Below are 21,629 nucleotides of genomic sequence, written 5' to 3' on the forward strand. Positions count from 1 at the left end.
ACAAGTATAAACAACATTTTATAAAATGTATGGTGATCTGGGGATGACGGTGAGCCGAAAACCATCTCTCTCTCTCTCTCTCTCTCTCTCTCTCTCTCTCTCTCCAGTACGGTCATTACGTTGTAACATAAGTCTACCTGAAAAGTGTTATGATAAATGTATAACACTTAACCAACGGTGAACATAAAAAAAAAAAAATGCCATACACAAGAAACAGTGCCAAGGCACAGCAAACCCGTCTCCGGCAGTCATTTTAATGCTGGCGTACAAACACAAGATATCTAGTCAACGAAGTCACATATCAAATTTGGAGTACAGTGATTCGGGTGAAAATTGACGATTTTAAGCCCATTTGGAATTTTAGGCCCGACATACCTGACCTTGATCCTCCTAACGTAAAGTGGAGGATCACCCTCCCTAATATATTGAGGCATGTTATTGGATGAAGATTTTAAAGATGCACCTTGAGGTTTTGGTTTCATGTCGATATGTCGAATTTGAAAGGAGTTATGACGAAAAAACGATTTTTTTTTTTTTTTTTGAGGCATCATGCCTGGGCCTTGACCTAATTTAACCCCATATTTAATCAAGTGATCAGAAGGTGATTTTCCAACATTCCTGTAATTTTTGTCAAAATCGCACCAGTAATTTTCGTGTAAAGTTGTCAACAGACAAACATATAGAGAGACAAACATACTGTACAAACGAACAGACAAACCGAGTAAAAAACAATACCCGTTCCCAAGCTCCTTTGGGGCGGAGACGGGTAAAAAGTAGGGATGGATTTACAATTCGTTTTACTGCCTCTTCTTTGTTTCGAGGAATTTAAGTGTAGTCTCATCCATACATCTCCATATATTTTATAAGTTGATTTAGTAATGAATATTAACATACTGATGGTCGCGACTTTCCTGGCATTATATCCCAGTTATTGACCAATTAACCATGAAAGCCTGAGACTGTTATTACTAGTAATATTGACCTTTTTGTCACTGGAACAAGTCAAGTATTGAATTCCTGTAGTTGCTAACAGTAAGACGCTGGAAGGTGAGGGTGTAAGTTCTGTTATCATTCACTTTATATAGGTCGGGAAAACACTACTTTCTAAACCTGTTGATGTCAGACGGTTTTTCCTCAGCTGGGAGTGAAACACAGAAGCACGATTATTGATGATGAAAAACACAGAAGTATGGCCTTCAGTTATTTTTGTGAGGATATATTTTGTTTTATCTTCATGCTTTGGATGACCTGTTTTAGTGATAGTGCTAATAGGTGTGACGTCTAACCCTTCAAGCTCGAAAAATCTTCACTAAACAGAATAGAATTGTCTGGAGATATCAAAAATATAAATGTAAAGGACTTTGTTCGACTGAAGGGGTTCTTTAGTACATGAATGACAGAAATCCAGTTTTCTAAAGACGTACAATGATTTAAAGTCTGGCACAGCATGATTCACTACTTTGAGGCCGCAGAATTACTTCAATATTCTCCTTATCAAGCCAAAGTGGTATACGGAAAATTTGCTGGTTTGGAACATTGAATTCAATTATGTTTCAGTACCAAAGGAGACCACTTCGTATAACTTGGTAAAAATGTGGACAAATTATAATGGATTTTGGGAAGTAAGTAGCAAATTTTACTTAAATCAGTTCATTATTCTTTTCTTTTAACTATATAGGAGTCCAAAGCTTATTATCCCGCCCGGTTGGAGTCCGGCAAGGTATTGGTTTGGTCAAGTTTGTTTGTTTCTTTGACTGTTAGCAACATTACGGACAGAACGGCTGAATGAAATTACATGAAACTTTCAGGATATGTGGTCACTGGTCCCAAAAGAAAATGGCTCAATTTTGGAGGTAATCGAGTGACCCTGGAAGGTCAAAATCAAGGTCACGGATTTTCAAAGGGCTATAACTTGAAACCGATTCAAGATAGAGATATTTGCTATTAACTATTAAAAGATTGAACTCTCCAAAATGGTTTGATAGCAACTGTGCCAGAGCAACAGCCCAAAAGTCATTAGCATATAACTCTTACTTAAAATAAAAAATATCTGAATCACTCTCAATTTAAAATTGCTAGAAATCAAGCAAAAGCTGTATTAAATATAGCTAAATCAATCTTTCCTCAAAAGCAAGCATCAAAACTTCTTAACAACCCTAATGACAATAGAATATTTTGGTCAACTCTTAATTCTTTCAGAAATAACTTTAACAAGTCAGCTTCCATTCCCCCACTAAAATCTTCAGATGGCAACATTACAATGACCCGCATGAGAAAGTAGTACATTTGCCATTACATTTGCCAGAAACTCTACCATAGACGATACCAGCCAGAATGTCCCAGTACTAGAATTTGACTCTCCCGAAATTGCCCCGCTTAAAATACAGACAAGATACGTAAAATCCATCCTAGACAATTTACCTACCAACAAAGCTCCAGGCCCAGATGGAATTTCGCCAATTGCTTTGAAAAAGTGTTCCCCTGAACTTGCCTCTGTCCTAGCTAAATTATTCAGACTATGCATACATACTTCTTTATTCCCAAATTCATGGAAAGAAGCCAATATCCGCCCAGTTCCCAAAAAAGGAAGTTCCTCGGACCCCTCTGATTACAGACCAATAGCTGTCACATCTTCTCTTGGTAAGGTATTTGAAACTTTAATTAATAAGCACATTGTTAAACATCTGGAATCCAACAACTTAATTAGTGATAGACAATATGGTTTCCGCTACGAAAGATCCGCCATTGACAGTCAATCTCCTAACTCATACCATCCATCAATCAACTGATCTACATGGAGAAACTTATGCAGTAGCTCTTGATATTTCTAAAGCTTTCAACAGAGTATGGCACCGTTCCCTGCTGTCCAAACTCCCTTACTATGGACTAACTTCTTTTGTTCCTTTGATTTCTTCACATCTTAGTGACAGGAAAATAAGAGTAAAAGGAGATGATGTATATTCCAATTTCCACTCAATTAACGCTGGCGTGCCGCAGGGGTCAGTTCTGGCGCCAACCCTATTCCTGGTTCTTATTAATGATCTCTAATCTCTCACCCACAATCCCATCCACTCATACGCAGATGACTCAACACTACATAGTTCATTCACACTCAGACACCCATTAACAAAGTCTAATATCTCTACCTCTCAACTCAGTACAGCCATCTCCATAAATCAAGACCTATCTACAATCAGCGAATGGGGACAAAACAACCTTGTCTCTTTTAATGCTAGTAAAACTAAATATATACAAATTACTAATAGATAGATATTGCCAGATTCGTACATTACCTTCAGTGCTACTAATATTCTCATCTCCAAAAGTATTGAAATTCTTGGGGTCTCACTTGACAATGCTCTCAGCTGGACCTATCATGTTAGATAATTTGCTAAAACCGCCTCAAAGAAATTTGGATTATTGTACAGGGTTAGTAACTTCTTCGCTGATGAGCAGTTAGCTATGATTTATAAGAGTCATGTGCGCTCTCTGCTTGAATATTGCTCATCCTTGTTGAATGGATGTGGAGAGGTTGCATTAAAACAACAAGACAAAATTCAGAACAAAGCTGTTAGAATTATTAACAACCCTGCCCTTACGAAGAAACTACCTCCCCTGCAAGTAAGAAAGAATGTTGCCTCCCTTGCAATTACAGATATTTTTTTGGCAAATGCTCAGACGAAGTTTTGTCCATGGTGCCACCTCTTCATGCCTTCCCTCGTGCTACACGGGCATCTGGTAGCGCTCATGACTGGAATGTCATTCAGCCATATTGCAGAACTTCTGCCTATCAGAATTCATTCATTCCCCGAACTGCATCTCTCTGGAACTCGCTTCGCCATAGTTCTTTCCCTCCAAATTTCAACCCACAGCTGTTCAAGTCTAACTGTCACAGATATTATATGAAGAGAGGACACCAGTAATCTGGTGTATGTATTATTTTTTTATTCATTTTTTTTCCTTCCTCCGTTCTGTTATTAAAAAAAAAAAAAAAGAACATACAGGAATTCGTTATATGGGCTTTCATTTGGCACCAAGACCTTTGACTCTGAGTGAACTTGAAAGTTCCGACTCATGACCAAGGATATTCAGGGGGCTATAACTCTAAACTCGTTGAAGATAGATATTCACTTTTATCAATGTATGGAAAGTCTCATAAGGGCTTTTATTTGGCACCATAACCTTTGACCTTGAGTGACCCTGAAAGGTCAAAGGCAGAGCTGGGCACTTACGCAATCACTTCTGCCAACCGCAAAATCCGCATTTACGGAAGTGTGATTTCATTTGCGGATTTGCATTCGTGACCAGTTATATGCAAATTTGCGGTTTTCCACTTGCAGAAGCACTTCCGCAAATGTAAATCTGCCCGCAAACATCTACGTGGCCTAGCCCGGCAGGCGGCGTCTGGGTGAGTTGCCCGCTCGCCTGTTCTGGCCGCCACTCCCGCAGTTGCCATATGTACGATAAATATTGTATATTTACGACAAATTTACCTTCGGTACGAAGTACAATGGTATTTTTCATTGTCGTACATTTTGTACGACAATTTTACAACTCATCCAAAAAGAAATATAAAGAGAGAGAGAGAGAGAGAGAGAGAGAGAGATCAGATTAATCTTTTTTGATATTCACTGGTTTCATACCACCCAAGAAAGGAATGAAAATGGGTATAAGCCAAGAGCGGGCAACATTCGTACTCGTGATTAAATGATAAAGCATAACATCGTCATAGCTATTCGTATTCTACTTTACATTTGAGGGTTCCTTACTACATTATCTTAATATACTGTATGTGCTTTCTCAGGAGAGGGTAAGAAATAAGCATCTAAGGATAAAAGCTTTTTTGTTTTTTTTTTCCTTCAATGAATTAAAAAAAAAAATAAACAGCCTAATTCAAGATCAATTTATTTTCCAGATTCTTTGATGTTATAATGTATGCTACTGATGTAAACTACATCGATACTACAAAGACTTGTTTAGCATACAAGCCATTGGCAAGATGAAAAGTGCAAAGATGTGCTACGAAGCCTCCCAGTCCACCTACAATATGGCCTTTAGTCTAAATTTCAAATTTGTCAGACTTATGGCATTGCTAGTGCCAGTATTTCTGTCGCAACAAAAATCATTAGGTAGATAAATAACAGATTTAACAAGAAACACACGAAATGAAACTGAACACAATTTTACCATTTGCCTTACAAGACAACCAACTTACACAATGCGGTATCAGTATACTGTAGATATATAGACAGATAGAGAGATCGAGAGATATACCATATGCTGAACTTGTCTCAGTTGTTGGAGGAGTCTGACTGTGACCAAGAAGTGAGGACTGAAAAGATTAGAGCCGAGGAATAGAGGTGGACTTGTGTGTCAACTTGTCAAGTGTGAGCCGTGAAGTATAATAAGTTAATTCATTTATATACAATAGTGAAGAATTTACCTTTGTTTTGCAGTAAAAACGGTCCAATGTACTACTAATAATAACTAAAGTATATATTTTACGGTTACTATGACTATAATTTTATATATATCCCATTCATTACTTTAGACAATTTCCAAACTTCATAAAGTCACCTATTGTTAGTCAGAACAGAGTAAATAAAGATAGTAATTGTGGTAGGTGAGTAACGAGAGATGATTTTTAACCCTTGGATTATGAAAAATATCATCCTAAACTTAATACAACAAGCAGTGGAGAAGCACAGTAAAACCATCCTAGGCAGTCATTTTAGTGCTGACGTATAAACAGAACAGGATATCTAGTCAAAGATGTCACATATCAAATTTGGAGTAAATCGGTGAAAATTAACGATTTTATGCCCATTAGAAATTTTAGGCCGGACCCACCTGACATTGAACCCTCTGAGAGGTGACCCCCTGATGAAATGAGGCATGCTATACTGTAGGATGCAGCTTCGAAAGATGCACGTTTAGGTTATGGTTTCATGTCGATATGACGAGTTTGAAAGGAGTTTTGGCGATATTTTTTATTATTTTAACTTTTTGGGCCTATAGCCTGGGCCTTGGCCCAATTTGGCCCAAAGTTTAGTAAGGTGATCAGAAGGTCATAGCTCATCATCCCTGCAATTTTAGTCAAAATCGCACCAGTAGTTTTTGTGTAAAGTTGTTAACAGACAGACGGATAGACAAACAAACAAACAAACAAACAAACAAACAAACTGAGTAAAAACAATACCTGTCCCTGAACCCCTCCGGTGTGGGGACGGGTAATAATCCTCTAATGGTACACGAAATAAAATAAAGCTGATACCGGAGTAGTGAATGGGATAAAAATGGTGTTTTTGCATTTGAGGAACTGCTGATTTCAAGAATTTTGCGGATGTGTGTTTGCGGAAAGCAGTTTTCGAGTTTGCGGATTTGCATTGCGGATGTGAATTTTCGTTTGCGGTGCCCACCTCTGGTCAAATGCAAGACCACGAATTTTCAGTGGGCGTAACTTGAAAACATTTGCGCCATTACCTTAGACTTTAATTGTGAACAGACAATAAATTAATGACCGTAACGATTAAGTATTTAACATCAATATTGTAACTGCTGCTACGCGAGGTTTGTTGTGCCTGGCACCACTTATTTATAAAAGCTTTTTCGTTGAGGTTAACCCTCATACGGGAAAATTGTTTTAAGTTATTCAGGAGAATAAAAAAAACACAGTAAGTTATCGAATACATCATGATCACTGGCTCAATGCAAATGACTAACTGACGCCCACTCAGCACGGTGACGCTGGGGGTAGATCATTTTTATTGTCAGCATCTGTCTCTTTAAATTAAAATGCTGGGAAATTTCTCAAATGGAACATATTATTAACATAATGCAACTTTCACGTATGGAGTTACATTTTAATCCGTCTCTACATAATGTCTATACAGTACTGGCGTTGTTGTAGGGCCTCAGAGTGATGGACCCTGTATATCAATGCTCAGATCAGCTCTTTAAGTTTTGTCTTTTTATTAACCTGGCGTCCAAGGCTTATTTATAAAGAGAATTTGTTTGAGTATGTCTGTCCTCATTGTCCTGGCCATTTTTCTTCTAATCCAAGAGAACAGAATTTTGAACATAAGTATACCTCCCACTCGATTAGGATGTAGGTAGGGTAGGACCACTGAAGATCCCTATCCACACCGACAACAGGGAGAGGGGATCCTTCTACCCCTCCCCCCTTATTCTATGTATATTATCAACACGACAAATTTCCTGGTATAGGTGTGAGGGTAGAATAAGTGAAAAAAATTGTGCTGATGAGTGGGTCGTGTAAATAAGAGGCTGGTGTACATGTGTGGGTGGTGTTGAAAGATGGGTGGCTAGTGGTATGTGGGTGATGTAGATGAGTGGGTGGTACAACTCGTATCATCCTGGAGTGGATCAAAAGAATAGCATTTTAAAACTATGGGTAGGAAGGAAATAGAAGGAAGAAGGGAAAGTGACGAATATAGCCAACGATCTTTGCCTAGGAAAACAAACTATTGCACACATAACCTCCTCCCCGACCAAGTGTTAGGCAAAAGAGGACCAATGAAAACCTCTGTCTACACTTCGACAAGGGATAGAGATGATAGTAGTAGTGGGGGTGATGATACCGATAATTGTGGTATTACCAGTAATGATAGTAGCGATAATTGTTGTATTACTAGTAATGATAATGATACTGATGAGTGTAGCAATAATGGTAGCAGCAATAATGAGTGTGTTAGTTGTGATGTTGGTAGTGATGATAATAGCGGTAATGTTAGCTTTAGTATGATAATTTTTTGCATAAGAAAACGAAATTTTGCTTATTGGAATAGCCAAACCTGGATAAGGTTTTAGGCAGGGTGTCACCACCGAGAGCCACGCACCCATGGGACGGTGGCTTCCAGGGGTCCAGGGCATTGCCTGTATGCACGACCATAGCTTTTTAACAGGCCGACATTAAGTATATGTATTATAGTAGATTTGTTTTTATCTGACGGTATTGGACCACTCTCAAAACTCGAATACTGAATTGTGATTGCGTGAAATTTGTTGAGCTTTAGTAATGAGGTATTAATGAAAGTCCATGGTTATTAGCCAAAGCAGCCTTCAAATTTGACCACACTTGGACATCAACTTTACTCAAAGAAGTTTAAGATCTTTTTGAGGTTAGAGTAAACGTGCGATAGTCATAAATACCGTCTGCTAAGCAAGTGGTTGACCGTTGTAAATATGTTTCAGTTATACTAGCGACTAACAGTCATAAATCTAATTCAGCTATCCATTTTTCAGCTATATTGGTAGATATGAAATGGTTACAATAGGGGAAATGAAGACGCATAGCCTTTGGTGAAAAAGTGGAGATGAGAAGGGGGAAAAGGAGCAGAGGGAGAGAGGTCAGTCGAGGTGTGAGAAATATGAAGGTTAGATGCAGGACAGACCATGGTATGAAACTGGAGAGGGGAAGGATAAGGACAGACCGTGGTATGAAACTGGAGAGGGGAAGGATAAGTTGGTTGATGTGGCAGGGAATCTGTAAGCTGGTGCGGTAGTCGGTTAACGAGGAGCAGGGTTATGCAATGACTAATGGTCCACCACCCTGTCCTGACCACTTCAGAGGCAGAGGCTGATCGCTAATTTAGGTCAAGCAGATCAGAATAATTCTGTACGTGTGGTGGCCCTGGAGAGGGATACTAATAGTGGAACAGGGGAAGATTGGTGGGTGTGTTAACTTCTTGAGTATGATGACGCTTTTGATTACTTTCTCTTCTTCTTTTTTTTTTTTTTTTTTCATCCAGATCCAACCGATTCTTTTAGCCTAATGACAAACTTTCGTCTTGCAGGGGTAAAAAAAAAAATAATATATATCACTGTTCGGAAAAAAAAAAAAAAATGTTTACAAGGCAAAATGATTTTGTGTGGCATTACCATGCAGATGTAAACTTCGGACGTAGATCTAACTGCTTAAGAAGCTTCATCACCACAGGATGATTGGGGTACAAGGGACACAGGATAGCTGTGTGGGGATAGGCAGGGAGGGACTGGACAGGGTTTTCATGTTTTTCGTCAGTGTGATAGCATTGTACTTGTAAAAAGAGTAAGTTGTCGACCTTAAATCTATGAATAGGTACACTCGGCAACCGAAGACCGATAGCCTCTCCTATTTCTCTTTCCATGGGCTTTGAAAATCAGTCTTGTAATCCTACAGCAAATGGCACTGATTATCTTATATTTAGCCATAGAATAGGATCATTGGTATCATTTGCATAGGATTCAAGAGACTGATATTCAGTAACCGTAGACAGGCAAGCAGGAGAGAAGACATGACTTTAGCTGGCGATAATGTTTGGTCTGACTATTATACAACACTCCTATTGCTGAAGATATAAGCTGTGGAGTGGTAGTGGTGGTAATGAGGGATCGGTTGTACTCTCCTTCCTTCATGCCCGGTACCACTAATTGTTTTCATCCACTCTGCAGACTTGGTAGGTTTGTTGTACAGGGATATTATTCGGTTATGTATTTACTTAGCTAATAACTACAGAATAAAATAAACCACTGTGCTTAGGTTTTGTCAGTTATGAAAAGGCTTTCAGCTTAGTGGAGAACATAAGAATTATAAATTCATCGTGGGAACAAGGAGTAAATGAGAACATTGTGAAACAGCTCGAAAACAAATACAAAAGAAAGAGCTGTCATAATTTAGTTACATTAAGACTCAGAAAATAATGAGAAGGCGTGCGTCAGCGGGTTATAGTTTCACGAGAAAATATTTGCAGAATGCCTAGAAAGTATTTTCTGATAACTAGACTTCGAGAACAAGGGAGTAAACATAGGTGCAGAAAAATTCAACCATTTAAGATTTGCAGTTGACATTGTCTTAATCTCAGAAAACAGTAAAGACATTGTAAGAAATGTTAAATGACCTAAATAGAGACAGTCTCAAAGTAGGGCTAAAGATGAACCAGGGTAAAACTAAACTGATGTTTAATCTAAGTACACCAAAGAGCGTCATCAAAATATATTAGGTAATTCTTGAAGAAGTTGAGGAGTAAAATTACTTGGGGCAAATACTAAAACTAACGAAAGACCATGATAGTAAAATTAAAAGACGCATTACAGTTGGATGGAAAGCTTTCGGTAAAACACGCCAGTGTGTATGAATGAAAAGTACACAGTATAACAAATGTATAATCCCAGCTGTGCCATATGGTTGTGAGACCTAGAAATTGGCAAAATCGGTGGAAAATAAACTAATCCGTTTTCAAACAGCAATGGAAAAGTCAGTGTAGGGAATATCTTTAAAGAGCAAGAAAAGATCAACTTGGGTAGGCGAGCAGACAAAATTCAAAGACATTATAGATTATAAAAGAACAAAAATGGGGGTTGGCAGCTTATGTAGCAAGAATAAGAGATATCCAATGGAGCAACTGGCTGGCTGACTGTACTCCAAGAGATTGCAAGCACAGCAGATAAAGGCTAGACAGGAGATGGGAAGATGAGACAGAGAAGTTTGCAGACAAACCCTGGCAGAGATTGGCTCAGTCAAGGAAATCGTGGAGATGGTTCTGGGAGGCCTTTTTTCAGCAGTGGACTTGCAATGGCTGCTGCAGCTGATGATGATAATGATTTTAAATATATGTGTGTGTATATATATATATATATATATATATATATATATATATATATATATATATATATATATATATAATTTCCTGTGGCACCCCACGGGATGCATAGGGTCTCGATGAACTCTCTCCACCAATATTTGTCTCTTGCCATTTCCTTTCTTTTCTATATATGTGTCCCAGCCGCTTCCAGCGAGACAGTCTCATATTCATTAACTGGCCCCACTCTCGTAATATTCCTTACTCTTTCATTTGTAACTCTGTCTTGCCCATATATATATATATATATATCTATATATATATATAAAATATATATATATATATATATATATATATATATATATTTATATATATATGTGTGTGTGTGTGTGTGTGTGTGTGTGTGTGTGTGTGTGTGTGTGTGTGCTTTAATAGATGTACCTTGTGATGGTTTGACCAGTTGATGAGAATGGAAAATGGGGAGCTTAGTAGGAAATATATGTGAGTGAGGATTGAGATGGAGTAATAGAATGAGGAGATAAATGAATGATGAGGTTGTGAACTAGATTGAGGGTAGCCTGATGGCGGATGAAAGATGACGTATAGCGACTTGTTTGTGTCCACCTTCTTCTGGGATTATGGGGTCTCGCTATAGATTGACGAGTAGACGGTTGCACAGATAAAGATTGATAGATATTGTCAGCATTTGTTGATACTGTGTTTTGCCACTTTATGAAATAATATATTCAGATTTCTTTTTATTATTCTGATAGTTATTATTTTTTATTTATTATCTGTCTTCATAGCGATGATCCTGTATACCGAGTAGCACTAGCGGTATCCGTGATGGTGCCTCTCGCTGGTTTGGGTGTACAATTCCACCTATTTGTTTCAGCATATAAACTTTTACCTGTGATGTCATTGGAGGTGCCTTTGTGTATATAATTTGTTTGCGTCTGTGTACAGAGTGGTACCAGCGGTAGCCGTGGTGGTGCCTCTGGAGGGTCTGGGTGTCCCAGTTCCGGGCGCAGCGTTAATAATAGCAACAGAAAGCACGTCACTTCCCCCCACCACCCACACCCACCACCACCTTCATCATCATCGTCAACCACAAAGAACAACAACAACCTCAAGATACCCCACACACCTTTTGCCTCCTCTGCTGCAACAGGTGAGTTAGGAAGGTGTACGTACGAGTTATTGTAGAGGTATGTGGATAAGCAGATAACCCTAATAGTACGAGATGCTGAACATGTAAATACAGTGACAGAATAACCTGGCCTAATGTAACTCAAGATCCCACAAACGCCCTTCATTTCACTGGTATCTTCGAATTTATTGTGGAATACACGTATCTCAACCTGGCTTTGGTGATCACATAACCTCCCCTTTCCTCCTCGCTCCTGACTTAACTCCGTGCCTGTTCAAATTTTCCAATTGATTTCCTCCAAACTTTCCAGTAAGCTTTTGATTAAGTCTAATCGCTGCCTTCAAAAAAGATTTTTCTTTCATGGATGAATTATTTTGTTTTTTTCTGGGCTCTAATTGATTCTCTTCTACGCAAAAGTGTATGAGAATGGGCACTTTTGCTTTTTTTCCCATGTATTAGTGCAGAATTTTTTACGAGGTAAAGCTTTCTTTTTTTTTTCTTTTTTTTTTTTTATCCTAACATTGGGCAGAATTTGGTGTTTCATTCTGGTTTTAGTCACACTATTACATTTTGGAAATGTGCAGGTGATTGTATTCTAGCTCTCGACATGTAATCTTAGTCAGCAGAACCAAACTTCAAGCAGTAAAAGCTTAATATCAAGTGACCATATTTTCGCCGATTAAGGAATTCCTTAACAGTACGTTTCTGTATCTACTACGGCCATCAGAAAAATATCCCCGACATTTTCCTGGCTGCTGTGGCAATGGAACGTGCGATATGCATTGTTTCTGCCTGGTATCAGTACTAAGAACATAATAAAATAGTACGAAATGAAGGATTATCTATAACATACTGTACATGTGGGAATGAAAAATATGGCAGGCAAGGCACAAACCTAGCAGGCGTTTGTTGGGAAAGTTTTGCTAATTGTTGTACGTCATTATCTTCTTGTATTATTTATGCAATCAGTGGTATATATATATATATATATATATATATATATATATATATATATATATATATATATATATATATATATATATATATATATATATATATATTCACAGAGACACAGACACAGACACAGACACACACACATACACATCTTATGTTAAGCGTGTTGCCCGAAAAAATTTGCGGGCCTAACTAATAACCTTTCCCTCAAAATATGTATGCAAATGTCACCAGTAAAGTGCGCACTGTGAGCACGTGACGAGCAAGCGAGCACCATGTTATCACAATTTCCCTGTGATATACTATGTTGCCATGATGGTGGCTGAACAATTAAAGATATATCGGAACGAATGACTTTCAAATACACCCACAGAGATGCAGAGACACACACACACTCACACCCACTACCCACCCACCCTCTCTCTCTCACACACACACACACACACACACACACACACACACACACACACACACACACAGTCCTCGCTGCCATCCTGCCGTGTCGACAAAACTGAAATGAAAAAAGGCTTGGTTATTGATGAGATTAACCCCTCCATGGCCGTGGGTCAGGAATTTTCTGTGCACCCCAGGCTGACGCCGTGGCAATTTTCTGGTTTCAAAAAATGTTTTTTTTTTTTTTTTTTTTTTTTTTTTTTTTTTTTGCTAAATTGAAGAGAAAGTTCAGACGCACCTAACTGCAAATCCCAGATTCCTAGACCCATTCTGAGGCTATCAATGGAACGCGAAAGTTGCAGAAATATTGGCAACCGATACCCACCCCTGAGAAGTGCTGCCGCAGTGCAACTTTGCAGGTGTTATCATTTTTTTTTACCCCCAAAACAATGTGAATCGTGCTGAAATGTTGCGCATATGAGATATGATGATATCGAATGATTTCAGTACATAACATTTTAGGAAGTGCTTAAAAAAAAAAAAAATGAATATTTTTTCACCTTTTTGATATAAAAAAATGTGTATGGTAGTTTCGAGATATTTTTTTACGTTATCGTTGTGCCCATGCTTGGAAGAGGGAGTGAAAGGATTGCATTTTCACTCCTAAATGAGAAAATTGTCCGTCCCCCGAGGCTAGGCTCTCCCACGGGAGGTGAAAGTGGAGAGTCAGATCTGATTAGCAATAGGAAGTTTAGTCAACACTTGCCGCTCCCACACCACGTGCATGGCTAAAAATAGAATCGTAATGCAGTTTCAAAGCTACGAATAAGTCTAATTATTACGAATACAGTGACAAAGCAGAAATAAATACGTTTACAAACGGGGGAAAACGTATTTTTCCGTAATAACACGTTCACCTTTCTCAATCATATTACCTTGTTATTTTCTCAATATATGTTGTTGCTTGCCTGTCGCGAATGTGAGAAAGTATGATATTTTCTTCCTGGGCAAGGAAAAAGGGTACAGCTGGCTTTTCCCAACACTTTACACCGTCAGAATTGCGAGACGACCTGCCATTCACCCCTCGCACGAGCTGATTAGCAGGAAGGGAGGGAAGTTCATTTCACCCACGAAAGCATCACGTGAACACAGCAAACTATCCTGTTATGCATGTAAAAGGCAAAGAATATGTAAATGATTCAAAACAGTGCAACAAACCTGAGCAGATAGGTACAGATACCAAAGAAAAATGAAATTTTCTTCTATTTTCATGTCTTTCTTGTTTGTGACTGATTATATATAATCGTAAACAGGGTGGCCGTGTGTGCTTTGCAAGGGAAGAAAAAGATGATGTTTTCTGTCTGGGTCGAGATAATGAGTGTATGTGTGTTTAGGCATGGCCATCAGAGAAAAAATCGTACATCCACTCGTCACGCAACAGGTAGCGAACTGACAGTGACAGATCTGGTGCAGTGGTGCCACACTTTTAGATGAGAATTATACCGCTCCTCAAAATTATCAATTTTTCGTTGGAATTATCGTACATCATTATTTTTTTTAACAGTGTTTAAGAATCTGATGTAGTCTATTTTAAAACGGTCGCCGATGCCTTGGTTATTTACTGAAAACTTACCCATTACAATTATCTTCATAAGAAACGTCGTTTTGTAAGGTATTGACGTATACTTAGGTGTAGATTTATCACCTTATTTTGTATTAGAATTAGAGCATGCCATGAAAATCTCATACTGATATTATTAAGACAGTATAATCATATCCTTTATTACAAGAATAATACTTCAAGGAAAAGAAATAGCCTTAGTGCCAATCTAGAAAATCACTCTGACCAGTAACAGAATGCAGTCCATAGAACTTAGATTATTCATAGAAATGAGCTTACTCTTGCGGGTAATAACTCAGTAAGACCATAAGAAAATGTGTTTTCAGTGATGACCATCACATTAGCCCTTAAGATCCTCATCTTTCCAGTTGTGGAACAACTGTGCATGATAAGCTATGCGTGCCTCAAAATTTACTGCCATGCTAGCTTTCAACCCAAAATTATCGTACAAACCGTATGATAATAGAAAATGGTATCGTACATCGTACCAGAGGCAATATTATGTAGATATACGATAATTATCGTACTTGTGGCAACACTGATGTGGTGTGAGAGCGTGAAGGTCAGTCTCATGTCCCAGATGTTCGTTCACTTACCGAATGTTTTCACAGTTTTCTACAAATCGCACTGCATCGAATGATCCAAACCAGTACAACAACCCTGAGCAAACAGGTAAAGATACCAAGACAAAAATATATGCTTCATTTATTATCATGTCTTTTTTGTTTGTGCCTGAATTACTTCATAATTGTAAACAAGTTGTTGTGTGCGTTTTGCAAGAGAGAACAAAGGTGATATTTTCTGCGTGGGTCGAGATAATGAGTGAAGTTGTGTTTGTAGGCATGGTCAGGAGCGAAAAAATCGAAAATCCACTCATCACAGCAACAGGCTATGAACTACTTGAGGTGTATGGGAGTGTAGTGTAGATCAGTCTGTAGACGTTCAGAACGTTCTTTCACTTCCCAAAATTTTTTGCAGTTTTTTATTGGCCGCGCTCAAATGACTCCTGCTGCCATTTATCGGCTAAACATCATTCGACTCCGGCGGCCATTGAGGGGTTAAAGCCAGAAATGGTGTGTTTTCCTATGGTGATTTCACCATGAAAATAGCAAAAACGTTAGTGTAAAATTATAAACAGTATCTTCGATATTAATTGCTAGGGTTGAGGCCATGAATGACAGTGTTACGATGGAAAATATTATTTTGGTTTGGTAATTGAGGCATTCACCCATCAGATTCAAACATTCCCTTGGAAATTTCGAGATTCCAAGGGGTTCCTACGCTTTTATGCGCTAATTTTTAGCTAATAACAAAATTTATTGAAGCGTTGTATTACATGCAGAAAAAGTTTCAGGTCTACTTCACACTGGAGTAAAGTTTTTAGCTTCTGCATAGTGCGACGGTCGGGTCGGGCCGGGTCGGTAAACGTCTCTTGTTCACTTCACTCACTTGCTCTTATTATCATTGTTTCCATACCGTTATTTACCCCACAGTGACTAACCTAGACCAGAAAGTCGAAAATTTATTTCCCATATTTTCGCATGTCCCGATTTCCGAAAATTTTTGCATTTTTCTGTCACTCTGAACATATCCTGGCCTAATGCAAAAAGAATTAAGTTGATACAGTATATAGTACTGTTCTCGCGCGCGCGAGAGAGAGAGAGAGAGAGAGAGAGAGAGAGAGAAAAAAAAAAACGAACAAATGCCCATACGGATTTACATATTAACAGCTTGACTTTATATATATATATATATATATATATATATATATATATATATATATATATATATATATATATATATATATGAGAGACAGTGCCTGAATCGGTGGAGAGGTGGCCTGTAGTACTGATGGACTTTGGTTCGAATCTCAGCTGAGGCAGGGAACAGTTCAGTGATCTGAAGATCATAAAAACAGAAATCACTGATCTACCTGAAGACCCGCCGATTTGTTTTAAAAATACCCCTGCTGATACCAATGCAGCAGTCCTGTATGAGATAACTCTAGCATGTACTCAATATGGACGGTGGTGCTAGCGCCGATGTGGAGACATATAGAGGTATATAATATGTAGGAGGTCTACTGGGCCTTGGGAGCAGGCTGTGAAGCCTATGTGCACAGTCGGACACATTATATATATATATGTGTGTGTGTGTGTGCTAGAGATTAATAAGATGGAACAGATAAAATAAAAAAAATATCAGTAAAAGATTTAAGAAGCCATCTAAGCTTCAGAAAAATCGATCTTGTTATGAAAAGACATAAATTTGACTTACATTTTGAAAATACGACACGTTTGTGTTGATATCTGTGTGTTATTTTAATTTAACTGCATCAGCCGTACAACTTTATTTCTTTAATTTTCTTCTTGCCATCTACATGGGCCATTATTCAACTTCAGAGACTTTGAGAACTGAAAGGATTACACTTAGCTCTCATTAACGCCTTATGTAAGGAGGCCTTTCCTCGGTGTAATAAAAAAGCTTCGAAATAGCAGGAACAAACTAAATAATAGGACATTGGATTAACGGGTTTAGCATACCATGGAAAAATGTCTAATGAGTATCCAAAAGTATAGCTGATCACTGCAAACCCACCTGGCTCAACTCCAGCATAGCCTAAAATGGTGATCTCTTCATCTTGAAAACTGAGTAACATCCATCGATTAACACTGGAATTTGGGGCTAGTCACAAGGAAGTGCTATGGAAAGAATGGATGGCAGTATTGTTTCCCGCTGAGCTACGTGAAATAAACTGTAAAAGGACGAAAGTCTAAGCCAAGTTAGAGTAAAAACATTCTTGTAAGGTTTCTCTCGAATGAAGAAATACTGTGATAATGGACTAATACACTTCTGGATTCAGCAATAACAATAATGCTACTCATGATGGTGTGTATCGCCTTAATTGCGAAATGGCTGTTATGCGCTGTATTCCAGTTAGCGTTAGACGACTTTACTATGCTCATGAAAAATCTAGAGAGCCTAAGAGTTATAAATCATCTGGATAAAAATTTGCCCCGAGAAAAAGAAGTTTATTCTTAATTACTCGGCTGTGGTCGAGTTGATAGAGAGATGACTTGCGGTTCCAGTGGACGCTGGTTCGACTCCCGGCTGGGACAGAGAACAGTTTAAGGATCTGAATTTCGATAAAGCAGACTTTACTAATAACCGAAAGAGCAGCCGAAATATTGTACAAACACCCCCAGTAATACAGATACACCAGCCATGTATGAAATAGTACTAACATGTAGGCTACTCAATGTGGACGGTGGGTGTTAGAGCTGAAATGGTGACTTATGGAAGGCATACACCATGTAGTACATTTGCCGGGCCTCAGAAAACTGGCTGTTAAGCTTATATACAGAGTCAGACGCAAACAGAAGTAGCCGAGATTATTCAGAACATACCAGGTAGTAACTCATCAATAACAACTGGGTAAGCTGTGGACTACCTGACGTGTCTATGGTATATATAATTCTTTAATATTAGCCTGGCAATTAAAACCCAAGCTCACTACCTGCATTAGGATGAACGACGCGCGTAACTACAGAGAAAGGTAACAGGGGCAGGGAACAACGTCATTACACTGGCCATATCACAGGTTTACCACACACACACACACACACACACACACACACACACACACACACACACAAAATATTGGAGAAACTATGTTAGGTTACTGTATCAATCTTGCACACTGCACTCGTACACCGTCTGATTGTTCACCCTTTGTAATCTCTCTCTCTCTCTCTCTCTCTCTCTCTCTCTCTCTCTCTCTCCACACACACACACACACACACACACACACACACACACAATATCAGCAAGCATTTTGAGTGAAGGGAGAGAGGCTGAATGAAACTCTTGATTAACGAGACAGATGACGAATTGTTGCTGAATAGGGATGAAAAGTATCAGAGTGAGGAAGTTACATGCTGTGTGTGTGTGTGTGTGTGTGTGTGTGTGAGAGAGAGAGAGAGAGAGAGAGAGAGAGAGAGAGAGAGAATGGTCTTTTACGAGTGTCTACATATGTGCGTAACGGTGTGGGTATGCTCGTGAGTGTGTTCGTTGTGGGTTTTGGCCATGGCCATGAACGCGTTTGTGCAAGGGCATATGTGTGCGCGAACGTATGTGTGCTCCTGTAAATTATGTGTGCACAAACGGGTGTGAGCTCGTGTGTGTACTTGACTCTGCACCTGTGTGTTTTTGAATATGTGTATATACACATGTGTGCATCTAGCACATGTGTGTCCGAGGGTGCGTGTGTCTGTTGGTGATCTGCATGGCAGCCCTCGACCTGATGAATAGCATCATCTCAACCCCAGTCTTACGCAGTTATGGGGTTGGGTGAGATCCAGACACAAATAAAGTATCAAAGTTGAAAAACCATCACAAGCATCCAAGGTGCAAAGGCCATGAGAATCACTGACATATCATCGAAGCCCTCTGACTCATGGCTGTGTTTGTTAGGAGTGTCCATCTTTTCGATTGTACTTAAATACACATGTCAAACAGAGCCTGTTGGACTTCCACGTTAATCAGTGTGGGGTGAATAACCCAGACAGGTGATTTTTCGTTCATAATGCACCTAGCCAACTTGAACTGCCGTTTCTCTAGCCTCTTCAGCTTCCATACCTCCCTTTTTTTACACATACTTTTAACATATCCAGCTACCTTCTTTTTGGTCTATCATACATCTTCTCGTCTTCACACTAACTCACATACGCTTGTTTCAGTGCCTTTTATTTGATCCATTCCTTCCACACGACCATAGAATACTGGAAATGTTTTATGGCAAAATTTCATAACATGCTGCTTAAAAAAAAAGAAAAAGAAGAAACATTGTAATAACTAATGTTGATATTCTTGACTGCTTTGAACTTTGCTTGACACGGAAAAGATGGTTAATGAACACGTCTCAGGGTTTTTGCCCAGAACCAAGAATTATTACCTCCCCTTGGACGGAGTCCGGCGAGGTATTTATTTTGATCGAGTTTCTTTGTCACCTCGCCCGGGATGGAGTCCTGCGGGGTATTGTTTTTGGTCGAGTTTGTTTTTATGTTAGCAACATTACGGAAAACCGACTGAATGATATTACATGAAACCTTCAGGACACGTGGGCACTGATCCCAAAAGGAACTGATTTAATTGTGGAGGTAATGTCTTCAATTGTAAAAGGTGAAACGCAATATCAAGGAGTTTCAAAGAGCGAGTTCTTGAGTGTGAAGTTAATAGAGCTGGGCGCTTCCATGATCACTTCCTCAAATCACAAATTCTGCAATTGCGGAAGTATGATTTCGTTTGCCGATTTGCATTTGCTAGAAAATTTACGCAAATAAACTGTTTTGCGTTTGCGGAAGTACTTCCACAAGATGAAGTTGTCTCAGTTGTTGGAGGAGTCTGACTCTGACTGAGGAGTGTGGACTGAGGAGGTTAGAGCCAAGGAATAGAGGTGGACTGGTGTGTCAGCTTGTCAGGTGTTAGCTGTGAAGTGTAATAATTTAATTCATTTATCTACAAGAGTGAATGACATACTCTTGTTTTATTGTGAAAACAGTCTAGTATTCTAATATAATAATATTTAAATACTACAGAACCCCATAATAGCCGATCTCGTAGTTAATGACTTCACTAATTAGGGAGTTCTTCCTAAAAGAAAAAAATTGGAAAAATTCAGAAAATAAACTGGAGGAATATGAATTGAATTGGTAATGTCTTTCTGCCAAAAGTTATACATACATTTAATGCTCACTCTATTGTTTGTTTTTGTGTGTTTATGTGAGAGAGCACTGATGCAATCATTTATGTATTCCGTTAACTCCCTATTAACCCCTGGCCTTGAACAACCCTTATAATAGCAGTGTCAGTAACGTCGAGTTAGTGCGAGCTGTAAAAAAAAAAAAAAAAGTAAACAATTATGGGAAGGGAACGGAGGTCACTGATATGTTAAAACGACCCTACACTACCATGCCAAGCAGTCAGGCGGTCAATGAATCTAAGATGTTTTCACCCATACGGCACATGAACTGTAATTTATGAATTCTTCCGCGAATGATAGCGAATTACAGGATGGGTTTAGGAAGCTAAAAGGCCCATTACTAGGTGCATGCCTGTAAGAAAATTAAATTGATTTTAGAACTTCTAAATAATCGTTTCCGTGCCGGCCAGTTGTGCACCCAAATTTCTGAACTCACGGCCATTGAGGGGTTACCCTTAAGCCATACCTACGATTGTTTGTTTCCAGAGCAGTGGAAGAAACTTACTCGACGTACTCAAAGGTGGATTACGTTTCCCAAACTCTCAACTGTTGGTTTGGTTAGATTTGGTTAAATTGTTAGGTATAGTTAAACTAGGTTAGGTTAGGTTTAGTTAACAGCTTAGGACAGTCCTTTCTGCCATTACATTCACGTATCAGACAAGAGTTGGCTCAGCTGAACAGCTAAAAAAATGGGGAAAGATTTAACAAGAAACGTTTATTTATAGGTAATGAATTACAGTGTCAGTGGTTCACAGGCTACGCAATTACCGGTAATAGTCATTTTCGGAAAGGTGTCAAGAATTTGCAAATTTCAAGAATTAGCGAGGGGGGTTGGAAAATAAACCTCGCTATTTTGGAGGGGGGGGGGGATTATTGTATATGTTTTAGTTTTACTAAACACAATAAAATATATAAAAGGTTTGCATTTGCGTTTGCATTTGTGGAGTTGCAAATTTCAAGAATTTTGCAGATTTCCGATTGCGGAAGGTAATGGTTTGAGTTAGCGTGTTTGCGTTTGCTGCAGTGAATTATCATTTGCGATGCCTAGCTCTGGAAGTTAGTGTGAACTGCAAGGTCAAGGAGTTTCAAAGGGAGATGGCTTGAATGTGAAGTTAGTTGTGTCATTACCGTAGACTTTAATTAGGAGTTTCACAGGGCAAGTTGAAACTG

Source organism: Coenobita brevimanus, chromosome 35 (assembly GCF_032717465.1).
Source record: "Coenobita brevimanus isolate Jiangsu-jjx chromosome 35, ASM3271746v2, whole genome shotgun sequence".
NCBI classification, from domain to species: domain Eukaryota; kingdom Metazoa; phylum Arthropoda; class Malacostraca; order Decapoda; family Coenobitidae; genus Coenobita; species Coenobita brevimanus.